The sequence below is a fragment of the Nansenia antarctica genome (genome assembly GCF_963989245.1).
Source record: "Nansenia antarctica genome assembly, chromosome: 1".
NCBI classification, from domain to species: domain Eukaryota; kingdom Metazoa; phylum Chordata; class Actinopteri; order Argentiniformes; family Microstomatidae; genus Nansenia; species Nansenia antarctica.
The window spans coordinates 36,754,608-36,773,309 of NC_137674.1; the positions used below are offsets into that span (position 1 = coordinate 36,754,608).

General features: G+C 49.1%; 1 protein-coding gene across 1 annotated transcript in view; it reads right to left on the reverse strand.

Moving 5' to 3' along the window:
• The window catches only part of klc1a (kinesin light chain 1a), a 57,533-nt gene extending 39,643 nt beyond the window's left edge, over window positions 1-17,890 (reverse strand). The window contains exon 1 of the mRNA XM_080531597.1: window positions 17,544-17,890. The gene's annotated coding sequence lies outside the window, so the exon portion shown is untranslated. The remainder of the gene's footprint in view (window positions 1-17,543) is intronic.
• Window positions 17,891-18,702: the final 812 nt, after the last annotated feature.

Sequence of the window (18,702 nt, forward strand, 5' to 3'; positions counted from 1 at the left end):
AATCTCTGCATGCACGCTCAGCCAATCTTAAAAAAAATTCTCTCTCTCTCTCTCATTGAGCATGGATAAAATGTCCCAATATCCCTCAATGTACAGTGTAGCCTAGGCTAAGCTTTATATTTCAGAGGAAACTGATATTTTATGGCATCAACGCTGTAGATGGCTTCCAACGGTTTATAAAGCATCGGACCTTGTTGAAGTTGCTATGATACAAGCCGCTAGGCAAGCCTGCCTGTCCTCCCTGAAGACACAAACATTGCCACATTAACGATGCCGAGACTCGATTGTTCTCCTCGATTGCTCAAACATATGCCAAACAAAAGGCCCTGATAGCAGGGGTTATATAAGGCTTAACAAACCACACAACAACTACAGAATGTACAACGTCTGCTAACGGAAGAACCAAGGTGTCTTTTTCTTCAGTATACCAAAAAATAAGGCTACACTATTAGCACCAAAAAAAAAAAGATTAAAAATAGCTAGAAACACAAGTAGGTCTATGTCAAGTAATGACACGCATGCACCGAGACAATCTGCTCCTAGTTTTACCTCAGAGATCAGCCTCTGCAAACGAAAACGCTCTTTCCTGTCTGCCTGTGAGACGGATGGATCCTCAGGGTCTGTGTTAAGGACACTCACACCACACCGTCTGTGTCAGTCACTCTTCACTGGTGAGGACAAAGCCCCCTGCTTTCCTCTATGTAGAAGTGTGTGTGTGTGTGTGTGTGTGTGTGCAACATGTATGTCATCATTCTCAATGGCAGTTACTCTACGCTAGGCTACATATTTGTGTGATTCGCTTGGTTTGATTTCCACACTCTACTCAACAACAATGACTAAATGTCTCCTTTTTGCATGAGAGCATGAGATAAGGGTGATGTGTGAGAATGCTGATGCAGTGGGTTGTAACTACTAAATTAATATGACTTCACACTGTTTTATGGCTGTCTCTGTGGAACCCTTTTAAAGACCCGAGTACAACCCATTTAAATGGAATAAATGGTAAATGGACTGACTTATATAGACTGACTTATATAGACTGATTTATATGGACTGACTTATATAGACTGACTTATATAGGACTGACTTATGGGGCTTTTCCATCAGCAGCCCAGGTCGGCCCAGGTCGGTTCACGTCAGGTCGGTTCAGCCCGCTTTAGATCAGTTCTGGTTTTCCATTATACACAAACCGACCCGGACTAGTAGGAGGAGTAGACGATAGTAGGCGGAGTTACGCGTCACACGCAGCCTGGCAAAAAGCTTCCGGGTGTACACAGCAACAACAGCCATGATGTTTTTGGAGAGAAAGAGAAAGAGAGAGAGGAAGCTATGTACACATAATAAAGTCATGTTTTTTGAACCCTTAAAACCACTGCCTTCACTTGTCTGCTTTATGAACTGTAGTATCATCATCGGGAAACGCCGACAAGACGCGAATCTACCGGCATTTGACTCATGAGTGAACGGCGAAAATGGCTGGACAGCACAGCAGCAGAAGCGGGTGAACTCCCGGTTCATCGAGTTTACGGTTAAAAGCATAACTTCTCGGGGTGTCAGCGCGGTGGTTAAGGTCTCAAAATGACCGTATACCGATGGTGAAGTTAGCAAAGGAGTATTGTGTTTGTACCACCTCCACAGCCGGTGTTATTCACGGGCAAAGACGGTGCATAATAGCGATTTTTGTGTTATGGTTGTTGTAAATAAAAGTTTATTGTTCATTGATGCATTGAAATGACATTAAACTAAGATAATACGATGGTCAGCATACTTTTTCGAATCTTTATTAATAAGCTATTACAGAAACTCTAATGACATTTTCCTAGAGCGAATGTGGTATTTCAAGATGGCGGTTAGTGAAGAAATCTATGGACATGGGATGACGATTTCCATTGACCAATCAACGGTGTGCAGCGTCACACGTCACACGCAGCCTGGCAAAAAGATCCGGATGTTAAAATTTAGACCCTGCTCTTGATGTGGAGCTAAAGAAGCGACCCGAACCGACCTGGGACGACAATGGAAAAGGGGAAAAGAAGCAGGCCGAAGCGTCAACTCGCCATCGGCGTTGCGTCAACTTCCCGTTGTCCAAGCTACACCTGCTGCGTTGCGTCAACGTTGCGTCAACGTTCTACTCTAGCTCCACTGGCTAGCTCGTACTTGGAGCTGTCTGTGGTACCACGTGGTACAATTGGTCTCATTGTGACGTCTGCGTCCACCGTCAAAAATCAAACTTTTTGGAATGTCTACTTTGGACGCAGCCATCGGACGCAACGCTGACGCAACGCAACGCTGACGCAACGCAGCAGGTGGAGCAGCTTTCATTGATTACAATGCATTTGATCCCAATTTCGGACGCAACGCACATTAGACGCAACACTGACGCAATGCTCGATGGCCATGGTGGAGCTTGGCCGTTATATGGACTGACTTATTTGGACTGACTTATATAGGATAGACTTCTATAGGACTGACTTATATAGGACTGACTTATAAGACTGACTTATTCAGAAAAGCTGTCCTACTGTCGGTCTTTTTGTTCAAACAGTTGAGCATTTGTATTTAATGGAACAAATGACCTTCTCTTTAAGGCTTCAGAGAGTTGGGGGAAAAACGATGGGAAAAATGGTGCGATTATTTAGCCAATGAAGATGGTGATTCTTTGTACTGATTGTATGTTTATATGCTGTATTTGCTGATCCCATGACCTTGTGTATGTATGTATGTTTTTTTTCTTTTTGTTGTTGATGTTTGTTGTTCATAAAATGTGGGGGGGAAAAAAATATATATATATATTAAAAAAAAGACTGACTTATGCACCTTATTCCAAAGCGCTTTACAACAGCCTCTCATTCACCCATTCACACACATTCACACACCGATGGCAGCAAGCTACCATGCAAGGCGCCAGCCCGCTCATTGGGAGCAGTTTGGGGTTCAGTGTCTTGCCCAAGGACACTTCGACATGTGGCCAGCCGGGGCTCGAACCGCCGATCTGCCGCCTTTCCGATCATTAGACGCCGGCTCTACCTCCTGAGACACAGCCGCCCTATTTGGGCTCCTTGTAGAAGGCAGCCCATGTGAAAACAGGTCTAGAACCCAATAGGGTTCTACATGTAACTTAAAAGGGTTCCAAATGGGTTCTTCCAATATGACAGATGCTAACCCTGTTAGCTTCAGTACAATCTCCTGTACAAGTGAAAGTAGCCTTAGCCAATCCACTTTCAGATGTGATCATTCTGTTACCGATTAGGTTTCACCACACAACTTTTAGTATTATCACTAAAAGGGGTTTTGCGCAGTTGAAATTAGATTATCTATTTGTGTTGTGAAGGCCCACAGTTTTAGAGCCAGTTTTAGTTTCCCCAAACCAGCCCTATTTTGCCCCAGTTATTCCTTTCTTATTTTCCATACTATTCATATACGTTTCGTGAAGTGTATGTATTATTCTTGTAATGTTTATGCATATGTTTGATGACGTAGTATCCGGGGTGTGTCCGTGACCCGGATGCTACGTTCGGTGGTGTATATATAAGAAACGGAAGTAGTCCGCGAGTCAGTGGGTGATGAGCATCAGAACGAGAGAGACCAAATAAGAGAGAGAGTAACGCGAAGTCAATGTAAGATGGCGGATTCAGTACGACGCACACCGTGCAGAAGCTGAGGACGCCAGGAAAGCGATTATTGAGTGTACCACTGTAGCCCGTTTAGTTGTGTTCCCGTTGGACCGCCTTGCCAGCAGCCGGCTGTTCAACGTTGGACCAAGCGAGACGCCAGCTGGACATAATCGTCGCCTCCACGAGCGGACTGCGACCGAACACTGACTCCAGCGGAGCTTCGACGCGGACCACCGGACTTGGGCCCTTCACCTCGTGGTGGACCACGAAGACGGCCCTTTCCCTCCGCGTTGCTACGTCACCCCCCCCTTTCGTCGGCTAACTTCATCGACGCACATGCCATCCAACCAGGCCTCAACGCGCACCACAGCCCTGAACTATAAGCCTGTTCAGGCCAGAGACTATCCGTGAGTGATTGAGTGCGTGTGTGGCCGGCGGGAGGGAATGTATATATGGGGATGTATACAACCGTCATGTATAATAAATGTGTTGTTCATATGTGATACCGTTACCGTGTGTTAGTTGTTTGTAAGGCTAATGCTAATGCTAGTTCCAATGCTAAATGCTAATGCTAATTACAAGGCTAATGCTAATGCTAGTTCCCATGCTAATGCTAACTATAGTAACTGCTAGTCTACCGGTTTGCTGGCGCCCCCTGCCTGTATCCTCCTACACTGCCTATTTAGCTCCATTAGTTAGATAACCAGCCCCTTCCTAAATTATACAGTCCTTTTCAGCTACTCCCTGGTTACAATTGGTCCTTCGAGCCGGATAGGTAGTGTAGTGATAGCATGGCTGAGCGCAGCCAACCAGACCAGACAGTTACCCCCCCTTCTCCGCCCCCTGAGCCACGACCACAGAGAGTCCCGCGGTTGCCTCCGAGGTTACAGGAGTATGAGCTTGAGCTCGAAAGCTCACTGAGTGGTAGCGAGGAGCGCACTCCACGGGATACAGTGGTCGGAGAGGCCGAGGTGTCCGCCGGCGCGCGGGTGGCTAGCACTGAGACAGCCCTCAAAGAGCACCAGCCTGAGGATGAGATGGCAGAACCGCAGGGTTTTGCCGTGGAAACGGAAGAACAGGAAGGAGAGGCCCGGTCCGACAGCGCCTGCGGGCGGAAGAGGGAGGGCCTCAGCCTTAACGATCTGCCTCCCAGTACGGCGCGCTCGAGACCTAGCTCCTGCCGCTCAGTGGCTTCCTACCGGTCCAGGGCTTCCGTGGGCAGTTCTGCCTCTGGGGCGGATAGCCTGCACTCCAGAGGGAGTAGTGCCGCGCTGTCCGAATGTATGCGCCAACAGGCCGAGATGGCGTTAGAGCGGGAGCGCCAACAGGCCGAGACGGCGTTAGAGCGGGAACGACTCCAGTTCGAGCGTGAACGCCTCCAGCGCCAGGAGGCGCTAGAACGCGAACGCCTCCAGATGAACGGAGCGGAACGCGCGGCGGAGAGACAGCGCCAGGAGGCGCTAGAACGTGAACGCTTCCAGATGGAGCGCGACCGCCTCCAGACGGAGAGGCAGAGCCAGGAGGCGCTAGAACGTGAACGCTTCCAGATGGAGCGCGACCGCCTCCAGACGGAGAGGCAGATGAACGGAGCGGAACGTGCGGCGGAGAGACAGCGCCAGGAGGCGTTAGAGAGGGAACGCATCCAGTACGAGCGCGAGCGCCTCCAGATGGAGGGGGCGGAACGCGCGGCGGAGAGGCAGATGGCGAGAGAGCAACTGCACGCAGAGAAGATGGAGGAAATGATGCAGACCATGCGCGACGTGTGCATCAGCAGAACTCCGTCGGCCCGTAGCTCCAGAGCATCATCCGCACGGCCCTCTCGAGTGCCATCTCCTGAACCCCCCGCCGATGGCTCCATGACCCCCGCCATGACTGTCCAACTACAGGCCCAGCTGACCACCTGGAAGGAAGAGGACCAGGGACCCGACCGCTACGCGGCCCAGAGGGAGCCAGCGTCGCTGCCCGGGAGGGGAGCCATCCCCCAAGAGCGTAGCACACCCCTAGGTCCTCCAGTGCACCAAAATGCATGCAGGCCGGACACCCAGACCGTCACTCCAGCACCGATGATCCACTACAGCAGGGGTCGGCAATTAGGTTTGGCCTCGGGCCAAAAACATTTTGAGCCACTAGATGGCGGGCCCGAACTTTTTTTTTTTCCTAACACCAGGGGAGCCACCCCTCCTAAATTTCGTTGTTTGGTACCTGTACTGTAGCAATGACAATAAAGACCATTCATTCATTCCATTAATTCATTCATAAGTAATTGATTGTTAAAAAATGTGACACATTCTAATGCTTTGACTTTTCTTTCGAAAAATGTACACATCGCTAGTCAACTAACACAGCTTGTTTTGTGAGCCTGCTAACAATGTAAAGTAGTGTTGTAGTTAACTAGGTAACAATGTAAAGTAGTGTTGTAGTTAACTAGGTAACAATGTAAAGTCGTGTTCTAGTTAACTAGGTAACAATGTAAAGTAGTGTTGTAGTTAACTAGGTAACAATGTAAAGTAGTGTTGTAGTTAACTAGGTAACAATGTAAAGTAGTGTTGTAGTTAACTAGGTAACAATGTAAAGTAGTGTTCTAGTTAACTAGGTAACAATGTAAAGTAGTGTTGTAGTTAACTAGGTAACAATGTAAAGTAGTGTTGTAGTTAACTAGGTAACAATGTAAAGTAGTGTTGTAGTTAACTAGGTAACAATGTAAAGTAGTGTTGTAGTTAACTAGGTAACAATGTAAAGTAGTGTTGTAGTTAACTAGGTAGCAGTCCAATCCATTACGTTGCAGTATTTTGGCTTGACTAGCAAGTTTGTGTTGTGATTCTCAACAACGTTGAAACGTAGTTTCACCCTTTTCCATAGTTTTGAATAATAAATGTGTGGACTGACGATGTAGCGCAGCCTAGCTTATTCTAATAATTATTTAACATACTTTCATTCTGAATGATTCCCCCCTCCTCCCAGACAAGGTCACATTATTATTGGATTGGTTGTTTGCGTGCCGGGTGAAGTTAGCTAAACATTTAACCTGCTAACTAGCAAGAGAAACATCATGTCACTCTCCAAAGGTGTAAAGAGGAAAGTTGACGGTGAAAACAGGGCATTTAAAGAGGAATGGACAGCGAACTATAATGTTCATCCTACCTGGTTTCATCAACGCAAAGCCGTTGTGAGACTCACATCTTCCGTGCTCACAATGTTCCCTTTCTATACATGCGAGTCGTCCTTTTCCTCAATGAATGTGATAAAGACGCACGAGAGGAATCGATTGATGCAAAAAAAAACTTGAGAACTGCCTGCGGATTAAAGTGACGTCCATATAACCAGATATCAAGCAAATACTGACCGATGGGAGATGCCACTTTTCACATTAAGTGAGTACCAAGCCTGTCGTTATTGTATTTAATAACCTAATTGTATTTTGTATATTTTGAATGAATGGCTCATTGTAATTATTATCCCTAATAGCGTGTTTGCTCTGTCGTTTCAGGAGCATAGGCCTATGCACCACCACCCCTCGCATAAGCGGATTACTTTTCTTTCTTTTCTTTTTTTCACCGATTTTGTTGTCAATGTTTTTCAGAATATTAAACTGAATTTGCGTTGTTACTGTTCATATGTGTGTTGCAGTCACATATACGTAAACATTACGTTTGAATTATTTACTGAGCTGGTGTTATTTTTTTCAAACCACACACGGCTATTTCAGCACTACACGTTGTCCACCTACTTATGATTCACTATGAGGGGTTCAGCGTCAGTGCGCTTCGGTGCACCCCGCTGCCTGATTGTCTGTCCCTGTGTCATTCACTCTCAACATGGATAAAAGTACAATAAGCATTATTCAGGTGGAGGTAGATTCTCTATTCGGACATTATAGGCGCTATATGTGGGACTGTCGGTCGGATATTGTAAAAAAAAAAGAAAAAAAAAAAAAAGAAAAAAAAGTGGATTCTCCAAATATTCTGCTGGGCCAAATATTATTGGTGATGGGCCAGCAATGGCCCGCGGGCCGCCTATTGCCGACCCCTGCACTACAGGATGTTCCCCCAGGTGGAGGGACCCAAGTTCCCCTTCTTCAAGGACGAGGACAGGAGCCAGTATGTGGAGCTACGCATCTGCCTAGACACGCTCTTGGACAACTCCTGCTCAGAGTCCTACAAATATGCGATTCTCCTTCAGCATGTGAGGAACCCCAGAGCCCACAACATGGTACTGGCCCATGCCTCCGCACCGACACCTTACACCAGAGCGCTCGCGGACTTGGATGCCCGCTACGGTCGTCCCTGGAACCACGCCCTTGCTGAACTGCAAGCCCTCGAACAGCAGGCCCCCATCAAGGATGACCGGGCGCTGGATGACTTCGCGCTCCGCGTGCACACCTTGGTTGGGATGCTGAAGACGCAGGGCCCAGCTGGCGCCAGCGAGATCAACAGCACCTCCAACGTAGAGCGGCTGCTCCGCAAGATCCCACGCTTCCGGCAGGAGAGGTTCCGGCGACAGCAGCGCGTTCGTAACCCCGGGAAGTTGGGTCTGAGCATGGCTGCCTTCGCGGAGTTCCTACTGGAGGAAGTGCATGACACCAACGTAGACGCCATGGGTTACGCTGAGCCGAAGAAGGAGAGGGAGAAGGGAGACCGCTGGGACCGGCCGAGCTCGAACAGAGGACGCCCAGTAGGAGTGCTGCACACGGAGGAGGAGCCTCGGAGAGAGAGGAAAGCCCGACCTGAGGGAAAGGATTCCTCTCAACCCCCTCAAAAGGGACGGAGAGGTCCACCGCCATGTCCGTACTGCCCCAGCGAGCACTGGTTCAATGAGTGCAGTGACTTCAACAACCTGAGTACCGAGGCCAAGCAGAGGTGGCTCGAGGAGCACAAGAGGTGCTGGAACTGTGGGCGCGACCATCTGGCGAAGAACTGCACCTTGAGGAGGAAGTGCAACCGCTGTGAGGAGGTCCACCTCCACATCCTACACGAGGTCTCCCTCGCCAGGTCCACGGAGGGCAACAGAAGCCCTAGGTCCGGTCGCGCACCGGAAGAGGAAACCCCTGTCTACTACCTAGACTCGCCACAGAGCAGCGGCTCCAAGGTTCTACTGAAGGTGGTGAAGGTCCGACTTCACCACAACAACGCTGTGTACGACACGTACGCCGTTCTAGACGACGGGTCGGAACGGACCATCCTTCTCCAGGGGGCAGTGCGCCAGTTGGGGCTCCAAGGGACTGCGGAGAAGCTGACTCTGCGCACGATACGTCGCGACCTTAAAGAGGTCACCGGGGCGAGAATCAACTTCTCTATCTCCCCGGCGGGGCGGCCGTCGGATAGACATCGGCTTCAGAATGTCTTCACCGCCGACCAGCTAGCGCTCTCCCGCTACGACTACCCCCTGGAGAGGTTACGCGCCAGATATCCCCACCTACGGCGAGTAGACCTACATCCGATAGAAGGAGCGGAGCCAACCCTTCTCATCGGCTCGGACAACGCTGAACTGATCGTGTCGCTCCGTCCTCCGCTGAGAGGACCACGAGGCTGCCCGATGGCTGTTAAGACTGCGCTTGGGTGGGCCCTCCAAGGCGCTACCGAGGGGAGAGATAGAGACGGGAGAGCTACGTCATCCCTCCATGTCCGAACCGAAGAAGCAAACCGACCAACCGGACCGCCTGGAGTGGAATCTATTGCTGCCAGTGCACCTGGAACAGTTAGTACCACAACTGGTTCACCACAGGATGACCAACCAAAGAAGAAGTCTCTGTGGACAGAGCATAAGTCTCTGGATGGGAAGACCTACTTCTACAACACCGAGACTAAACAGTCCTCAGGGGAGAAACCAGACGACCTGAAATCTCCTGCTGAGCAAATGTTGTCTAAGTGCCCGTGGAAGGAGTACAAGTCTGACACGGGAAAGCCTTACTACTACAACTCCCAGACTAAGGAGTCCCGGTGGTGGCGCTACCGTGCCATGGCGGCAACAGCTGTTGCCGAGGAACACCTGCAGGTGGCCATGCACCCTCACGTGGCCGAGGTCAGCATTGACGCACCCGTCAACTCCGTCGAGTACACGTCAGCCATGGAAGTCTCAGCCAGTATTGTAGACGCCTCCAAGGAGGAAAGGCCGGAGTTGGCGAAGAAAACGTACAAGTGGAACCCAAAAGAGGAGGCCAAGCAGGCCTTCAAAGAGCTTCTGAAGGAGAATGGTGGTTCATCCAACGCGTCATGGGAGCAAACCATGAGAATGATCATCAACGACCCACGCTACAGCGCCCTGCCCAAGCTGAGGGAGAAGAAGCAAGCGTTCAAGGCCTACAAGGCTAAGAAGGAGAAGGAACAAGCCAAGCAGCTCAGGACGAGGAACTGGGAGGCGCTGAAGAGCATTCTGGACAACATGGCCAACGTCACCTACCGCACCACCTGGTCCGAGGCCCAGCAGTACCTGCTGGACAACCCCACCTTCGCTGAGTACGAGGCGCTGCAGAACATGGACAAGGAAGACGCTCTGATCTGCTTCGAGGAGCACATCCGCGCCCTGGAGAAGGAGGAGAAGCAGAAGACTCTGCTGAGGGAGAGAGACAACTTGTCCGAAGGTGCCGTGGTACTGGTGATCGACCAGTCCCTTCCACGCGCCGCCTGGCAGACAGGCAGAGTGACCAAGGTCCTGCCGGGTCCGGATGGAAGGGTGCGGACGGCCATCGTGGACGTTGGTGGTCGCACTTACACCCGACCTGTGGCACGCCTGATTGAGCTCCCTCAAATTACGAAAGACACTATCCCCTCCTACCTCACGCTGCTAGAGCAGCATAGCCAGTGTGCCTTCTTAGTTAACTGAAACCGAGGGTTTCATGGGGCGGCTGTTGTGAAGGCCCACAGTTTTAGAGCCAGTTTTAGTTTCCCCAAACCAGCCCTATTTTGCCCCAGTTATTCCTTTCTTATTTTCCATACTATTCATATACGTTTCGTGAAGTGTATGTATTATTCTTGTAATGTTTATGCATATGTTTGATGACGTAGTATCCGGGGTGTGTCCGTGACCCGGATGCTACGTTCGGTGGTGTATATATAAGAAACGGAAGTAGTCCGCGAGTCAGTGGGTGATGAGCATCAGAACGAGAGAGACCAAATAAGAGAGAGAGTAACGCGAAGTCAATGTAAGATGGCGGATTCAGTACGACGCACACCGTGCAGAAGCTGAGGACGCCAGGAAAGCGATTATTGAGTGTACCACTGTAGCCCGTTTAGTTGTGTTCCCGTTGGACCGCCTTGCCAGCAGCCGGCTGTTCAACGTTGGACCAAGCGAGACGCCAGCTGGACATAATCGTCGCCTCCACGAGCGGACTGCGACCGAACACTGACTCCAGCGGAGCTTCGACGCGGACCACCGGACTTGGGCCCTTCACCTCGTGGTGGACCACGAAGACGGCCCTTTCCCTCCGCGTTGCTACGTCACCCCCCCCTTTCGTCGGCTAACTTCATCGACGCACATGCCATCCAACCAGGCCTCAACGCGCACCACAGCCCTGAACTATAAGCCTGTTCAGGCCAGAGACTATCCGTGAGTGATTGAGTGCGTGTGTGGCCGGCGGGAGGGAATGTATATATGGGGATGTATACAACCGTCATGTATAATAAATGTGTTGTTCATATGTGATACCGTTACCGTGTGTTAGTTGTTTGTAAGGCTAATGCTAATGCTAGTTCCAATGCTAAATGCTAATGCTAATTACAAGGCTAATGCTAATGCTAGTTCCCATGCTAATGCTAACTATAGTAACTGCTAGTCTACCGGTTTGCTGGCGCCCCCTGCCTGTATCCTCCTACACTGCCTATTTAGCTCCATTAGTTAGATAACCAGCCCCTTCCTAAATTATACAGTCCTTTTCAGCTACTCCCTGGTTACAATTTGGTTTGAAAATGATAGTCTTATCTTAAATCAATATATATTGCCTGGCTACCCAGGCAAGCAAACAGTTGCCTGGCAACTTGCCTCATAGGTTAGTGTGAAGGAACTATTTGAGTCTCCATTAGCTTTCAACCAATACCCCACTGGGTTTACAGGCTACCTATACTTCATACTGCTGTTAAACTGTCATTATCCTGAATATATATCTCATATATATGAATAATATATCATATATATATAAATATATCTCTCTCTCTCTCTGTCACAGTGCGAGAGGTAAATAGGCTGTTCAAGAGGCAGAATCCCCGGAAGGCAGCTGGTCCGGATTCCGTCTCTCCCTCCGTCCTGAAGCACTGCGCCGACCAGCTGGCCCCGGTGTTTACCCACATCTTCAATGCCTCGCTGGAGCTGTGTCACGTCCCAGCGTGCTTCAAGGCGTCAACCAGTGTTTCCTCTATATGCATTTATTCGTGGCGGGCCGCCACGAATGAATTTCCTCCGCCACTAATTGATTCAGACAGTCCACTTTGATTCAGGCTGCGCAGAAAGGCAGCGAGTTATTATGACCGGAGAACAGAAAAAAAGCAGATTGAAGCTAGATTTAGCACTGTTCTCCCTGTACACCAACAACTGTGTCTCCCGCCACCCCTCGGTCAAGCTCCTGAAGTTTGCAGACGACACCACCCTGGTGGGCCTCATCTCCAGGGGGGACGAATCTGCCTACAGGGGTGAGATCGAGGGGCTGCGGAGCTGGTGCAGTTTTAACAACCTGGAGCTCAATGCTCTAAAAACAGTGGAGATGGTGGTGGACTTCCGCAGGAAAGCAGCCCTGCCCCCTCCCATCACGCTGGGAGGTACCCCGGTGGCCTCCGTGGAGTCATGCCGCATTCTAGGCATGACCGTCTCTCGGGACATAAAGTGGGAGCGGAACACCGAGGCCCTCACTAAGAAGGCCCAGAAGAGGATGTTCTTCCTCCGGCAGCTGAGGAAATTCAGGCTGCCGAGGTCCATGATGGTCCAGTTCTACACGGCCATCATAGAGTCCATCCTCACCCACTCCATCATCACCTGGTTCCCTGCTGCAACGGCCAAGGACAAGGCCAAGTTGCAGAGGGTTATACGTGCAACTCCCCTCAATACCCTCAACTCCCTGCAAGACACCAGGGCTCTGAAGAGGGCAAGGAAGATCATGGCCGACCCCTCCCACCCCGGCCACGACCTCCTCACCCTGCTTCCCTCTGGCAGAAGGTTGCGGCTGCCTAAAACAGAAAAGGCCCGCCACAGGCTCAGTTTTTTCCCCTCAGCCGCCAGGCTGCTAAATGACTGGCTTCCCTCTCCCCCCCACCCCCAAGTCTGCTCAGGACTGAATATGCACTGGACCCATTGAAAAACTCTGCACTGCACTTTATATATATATATAGCACTATCCAATGCACTGTCCGTCCTGTGTTGTCCTGTTTTTGCATTTGTTTTTGTACACATGTGAAAAAAGCATAAACGCACCTACTGTAATGCCAAAACAAATTCCTATATGTGTCAAGCATAATGGCAATAAACGTTATCTGAATCTGAATCAGAATATCCTGAATATATATCTCCTCATGAGGCAGAGACATGTGAAAATATCTTTCACTTCTGTGGGTTCTTGGTAACAGAATGAGCAGGAGAGTTTGGAGAAAAAAAAACTAGAGAACTCTATAACCTCAATGAGGAGGAAGAGGAAGAGGAAGAGGAACACACACACGAGGAGACAGGACACATGACTATAGCCAGTACTATAGCTTGTTGGCTGGCAGTGTGACAATAGTGGGGGGGTTGGGGCACACGGCAGGATGAATAGATAGATACATAGTATACATGGGAATACAAGGCCCTGCTCTGCACTGTACCACTACCTGTGGTAACCATGGCAACGTGAAGCACAACAAACCCATCAAGATAGAGAGTGTGAAACGAAACTCAACGTGACAGCATATTGTTGTAGTATCAAATATCAAAGCTGTGGTTTTCATTTGTATTTCTCCAGATATTTATAGATATCTAGATATACCAGGTCGGGGAAACACTGCAGGGATGGAGAGGGAAGTATGTTTGATGATATCGTTTGAAATGTAAATATCTGGTTTGCAGCAGCGTAGCCCAGGGAGACTCAGAGCCCTCAGAGGCAGGAAACACAAGCCTAGCATCAGGTTTACGCTGTTACTGTGTATAGATCATAGAAAGGGTTGTACCTCAGAAACAGTCCTTTCCCAATAGTGCAGAAGTAGAAAAGACTTAGGGATTAAGTGCATCAACAGCATGCCTAGAAAGCAACACACACCCAAGGTTACCAACGCTGAAGAAAATGAAGTTTAAGGAAAGAAGCTTAATCTTTAGGGAAGGTTAATCCCTAAGTCAGGTTTAATCCATAAATCAGGTTTAATCAATAAGTCAGGTTTAATCAATAAGTCAACGCTCCTTCTACATAATTGAGAGAACTGCTGTTCTTGTAGCATCTCTCCAGAGATGTCTGAATAAACCATAAGACCTCCATCTTCATATCATAACCAGAGAAGAGGAACAAAAGAGTACTGGCTGACATTCTGGCACGAAGATGTAGAGAGTAAGGCAGCTCTGAGAGGGTTAGTCAGTGGTGTAGAGGGTTAGTCAGTGGGTGTAGACGGTTAGTCAGTGGTGTAGAGGGTTAGTCAGTGGGTGTAGACAGTTAGTCAGTGGGCGTAGAGGGTTAGTCAGTGGTGTCGAGGGAGTAAGGCTGTGAGAGGGTTAGTCAGCCCTGGTGTAGAGGGTTAGTCAGTGATGTAGAGGGTTAGTCAGCCCTGGTGTAGAGGGTTAGTCAGTGATGTAGAGGGTTAGTCAGTGGTGTAGAGGGTTAGTCAGTAATGTAGAGGGTTAGTCAGTGGTGTAGAGGGTTAGTCAGTGATGTAGAGGGTTAGTCAGTGATGTAGAGGGTTAGTCAGTGGGTGTAGAGAGTTAGTCAGTGGTGTAGAGGGTTAGTCAGTGATGTAGAGTGTTAGTCAGTGGTGTAGAGGGTTAGTCAGTGATGTAGAGGGTTACTTAGTAGATGGTATAAGGAGCTCTGACAGGGCTAATCAGTCATTTAGAGGGTGTAAGGAGCTATGAGAGGGTTAGTCAGCGATGTGTAAGCTGATATTCATGAGCTATGACTCAGTGAAGACGAGCGAGCCTGAAGAGACACACCCCAACCCCATGCTGGGTGTGTGTGTGTGTGTGTGTGTGTGTGTGTGTGTGTGTGTGTGTGTGTGTGCGTCAGTTCTAGAGACCAACACGGCTCTACAAAAACCAGTCCCAACTCCCCCGTGTGAGAAGTTCACGCGACAGGAAACGCATTAACGACTTATAACACATCCTCTCCATGGCTGCTCCCTCAGTCAGACCGCAGGGCGGCTGCAGTGGACGAGGAGGATAATCGCTCCAGCTGTGACTCATGAAGAAGACGGCTCTGTGTCTGACAGGAGTAAATGCCTCGTGCAGAAACAACAACATATGAAATATGGCCTCTGGCTAGGACAATTCCTCGCTCCCTTTTGGGGGTTTTTGTTAGTTTTTTTAGGTGGGGCAGTCCCACTCATATCTTTCATTTTATTGGACAGATACAGTTAAGACAGACAGGAAAGTAAGGAGAAGAAGGGAGAGAGATGTCAGCAGGGCATGGGCCTGATTCGAACCCATGCTGACATGGGCATACAGTATGTGTGCACTGTAGACCGCGGTCCACTGGACCACCCCAGGCCACCACAATTCCTCTTTTTAAGTAGCGGCTGGTTTGGGAGAGTCGCTCCTTCATGGTGTTGCATGGTTACCTTGCCCCAGGCCGAGGGCATTTCATCGCTGTGAAATCACCCCACAATGGAGACAATGTACAAGCCCAACCAACTGCGCTGCCCTCTCTCCCCTCCTCCGGTCAGTGCTGATCAGCATCAAAATTATTACCCCACTTTGTTTGTTTTTTCTTCTTTTCTTTTTTGTTTAGGTTGAATAGAGAGTCTAAAACGAGCAGTCTATAAATAGAGAGGTCGAAAAAAGAAAGAAAAGACTACCGCTCCAGATTAACACAAGGGGACAGTGTCAGTGTGCACAGTGTTGTAATAATAATGATAATAATAATAATAATAATAATTCATTCATTCATTAATTCCAGGCCGCCAATGTAAATAAGAATTCGTTCTTATTGGCCCTGCCTGGTTAAATAAAGGTTAAATAAAATGTAAAAAATATTTTCCGGGGCTCAAAGACGCTGACAATATGGGAAAAACAGAAAACACAGAAACAACAAGCAACAGATAACATGAGCACATAGAACACAGAGTTAACGAACAAGCACAGGGAACAATTAACACAGCAATGTCCAGGGGGGGAGGGGGGTGGCAGGGTTAGGGGAGATGGTTAGAGGTAGGGAAGGTTGTACGCGTGGGAGAACAGGTATGTTTTGAAGTGGGATTTAAAAGTGGAGAGTGAGGGTGAGTCTCTGAGTGGTTGAGGGAGAGAGTTCCAGAGAAGAGGGACTTCCTAACACAGTGACAGGATTATTACATATCGAGGCTAAATCTCAAGTTCCTCAAATCATAACACGGACGGTAGCCAAGACAAACAGCAGCACCATACCAACACAACAGACACACCAACAGCACCACAGGGGGGGGTCGCACCACAGGGGGGGGGGGGGGGGTCACACAACAACAAGCTCTCTGCAAAGCTTTCCAAGAGGCAAAGGATGAGGAGGAGGAGACCTAACTGTTGGCATGGCTGCAAACACTGTGTGCAAGAGAAAATGTATAGACTGACAGACTGTGTGTGTGTATGTGTGAGTGTGTGTGTGTGTGTGTGTGTGTGTGTGTGTGTGTGTGTGTGTGTGTGAGTGTGAGTGAGTGTGAGTGTGAGTGCGTGTGCGTGTGCGAGTGCGTGTGCGAGTGTGTGTGTGTGTGTGTGGTGAGGAGAGGTGAGGAAAGAGAAATGGGAGGACACGGTCTGTGTGTGTGTGTGTGAGTGTGTGTGTGTGTGTGTGTGTGTGTGTGTGTGAGTGTGAGTGTGAGTGTGAGTGTGAGTGTGAGTGCGAGTGCGAGTGCGAGTGCGAGTGCGAGTGCGAGTGCGAGTGCGTGTGCGAGTGTGTGTGGTGAGGAGAGGTGAGGAAAGAGAAATGGGAGGACACGGTGTGTGTGTGTGTGTGTGTGTGTGTGTGTGTGTGTGTGTGTGTGAGTGTGTGTGTGTGTGTGTGTGAGTGTGTGTGTGTGTGTGTGTGTGTGTGTGACTCTGTGTGTGAGACTCTGTGTGTGTGTGTGTTTGTGTGTGTGGTGAGGAGAGGTGAGGAAAGAGAAATGGGAGGACACGGTGTGTGTGTGTGTGTGTGTGTGTGTGTGTGTGTGTGTGTGTGTGTCCCTTTAGCCTGTTTCGCAAAAACAAACCCGGTTGGTTTCACATCCAGAGACACCTTGCTTACAGCAGTGTCTGACATTCAAACTCCCCAGCTGTCACCCTGGATACACTGAAGCCCCCAGTGTCCCTTCCTGCTCCCCCCCTGGCCCCCCCTGGCCACCACCACCGCCCCTGCATCCCTCCCTCCACCCAACACAGGCACGCTTTCACAGGGGGCAAGAGTCCTTCCAGAGAGACTCATCCCGTCCTGAATGTCAATGACACCCCTAACTCTAACCCAGGAACATAGCACTAGTGAAGGAGTGAGTGTGCATGAAGTATCGCATACTACAGTAGCTGGACCAGGGTTACACACACACACACACACACACACACACACACACACACACACACACACACACGGTCAGATAGACAGGTCAGTGTGTGTAAGCAGCGCTCCGCACTTCCTTCACTCGGTTCACAGATTTATTGGATAAACCTGTAGAACCTGTTCAGTCAAAACAAAGACTGAGATTATCCGCAGTCAACACAATGATCTATGTGAAGTTAACTCATAATAACAGTAGCTAATAGTGTCACGATTCATTACAAAAAGACGATCCCAGATTGAATCGACCTGACAGCGGCTGACAGACTCCCGGTTCTTACCGTTCTGTAGGACATCCGTCGCCCAACCGGGAGGCTCGTAACGTCGGGTCGCCGTTTCTGGTACCGACACCGGAGAGAACAGGTCTGCTGTAGCTTTAGGAAGACCTGTTTTTGTAGTTGGACCGACTTAGCCGGGGACAAAACCACCTGGCTGTCACGGGCTGTGATTTCTTGTCGTTCTCGCTGACTAAATCACTCAGCAGCTAGCTGTCACTGCTGCTACTAGCAACATTAAGACCAGGAAGAGGAGATCAAATTAAACTCGAACATATTCGCCTGTTTTACATGGTCGCACCAGGTCAATAACACTACGTTTCATTTGTGAAAACCTAATCTAACAAGACTAACCTGCTGTAAAACCCTAACCGAACCAGACTGACCGAACCAGACCAACTGACAGCAGCGAAACACATTTGTCGGTTCGCTGCTTTGGCGGAAAATGGCGTCGCCTCGCGCCCCCACAGCGCTCTTCCTACGGGCTGCGTTCGTGAACACGCTCTGGAAATCTGATCAGCACTCACGGAATGCCTCTTGTCCAATCAAATTACTTGGTCTCGCTATGAAGTTGAACCCAGTGTGCGTTCCGGCGCTTTCAGAGCGAATTCACGAACGCACCCCTAGATAATGATGTCATCCAGCCTAGGTTTTAAAGGGGAAGTGACAATAACAATCATGCGACAGTCGAGGTGACTGTTGCTACCGTATGTCCAGTGTTGCTACCGTCTGTCCAGTGTTGCTACCGTCTGTCCAGTGTGAAACTGAATGCAATCATCATTCAGATTTAGATGGGAAAAGTTGTGTCATGTTGAATGTGGAGAATAGGAACGAAAGCTCTGCCGGTCTGTGATCAGGCCAGTGAAGCCTTGTAAATGAGTATTTGAATGACCAAATCAAATCAAATCAAGTTTTATTTGTATAGCGCATTTCTCACAAAATGTGATCCAATGCGCTTCACATGATGACAGAGCACGCATGAAGGCAAGGGCAAAAAAAACCTGTAGACTGTGCATCCAGGAAAACTCCCATTGACCAAGACAAGACCTTTTTTTTCTTTTTTTCATTAAAATACCAGTAGGGGTAAGGTATGGTGACAAATCTAATATCAATATAGTAAAACCTAAATATAATATACATTTCTTCACATGACATGCACTTAATT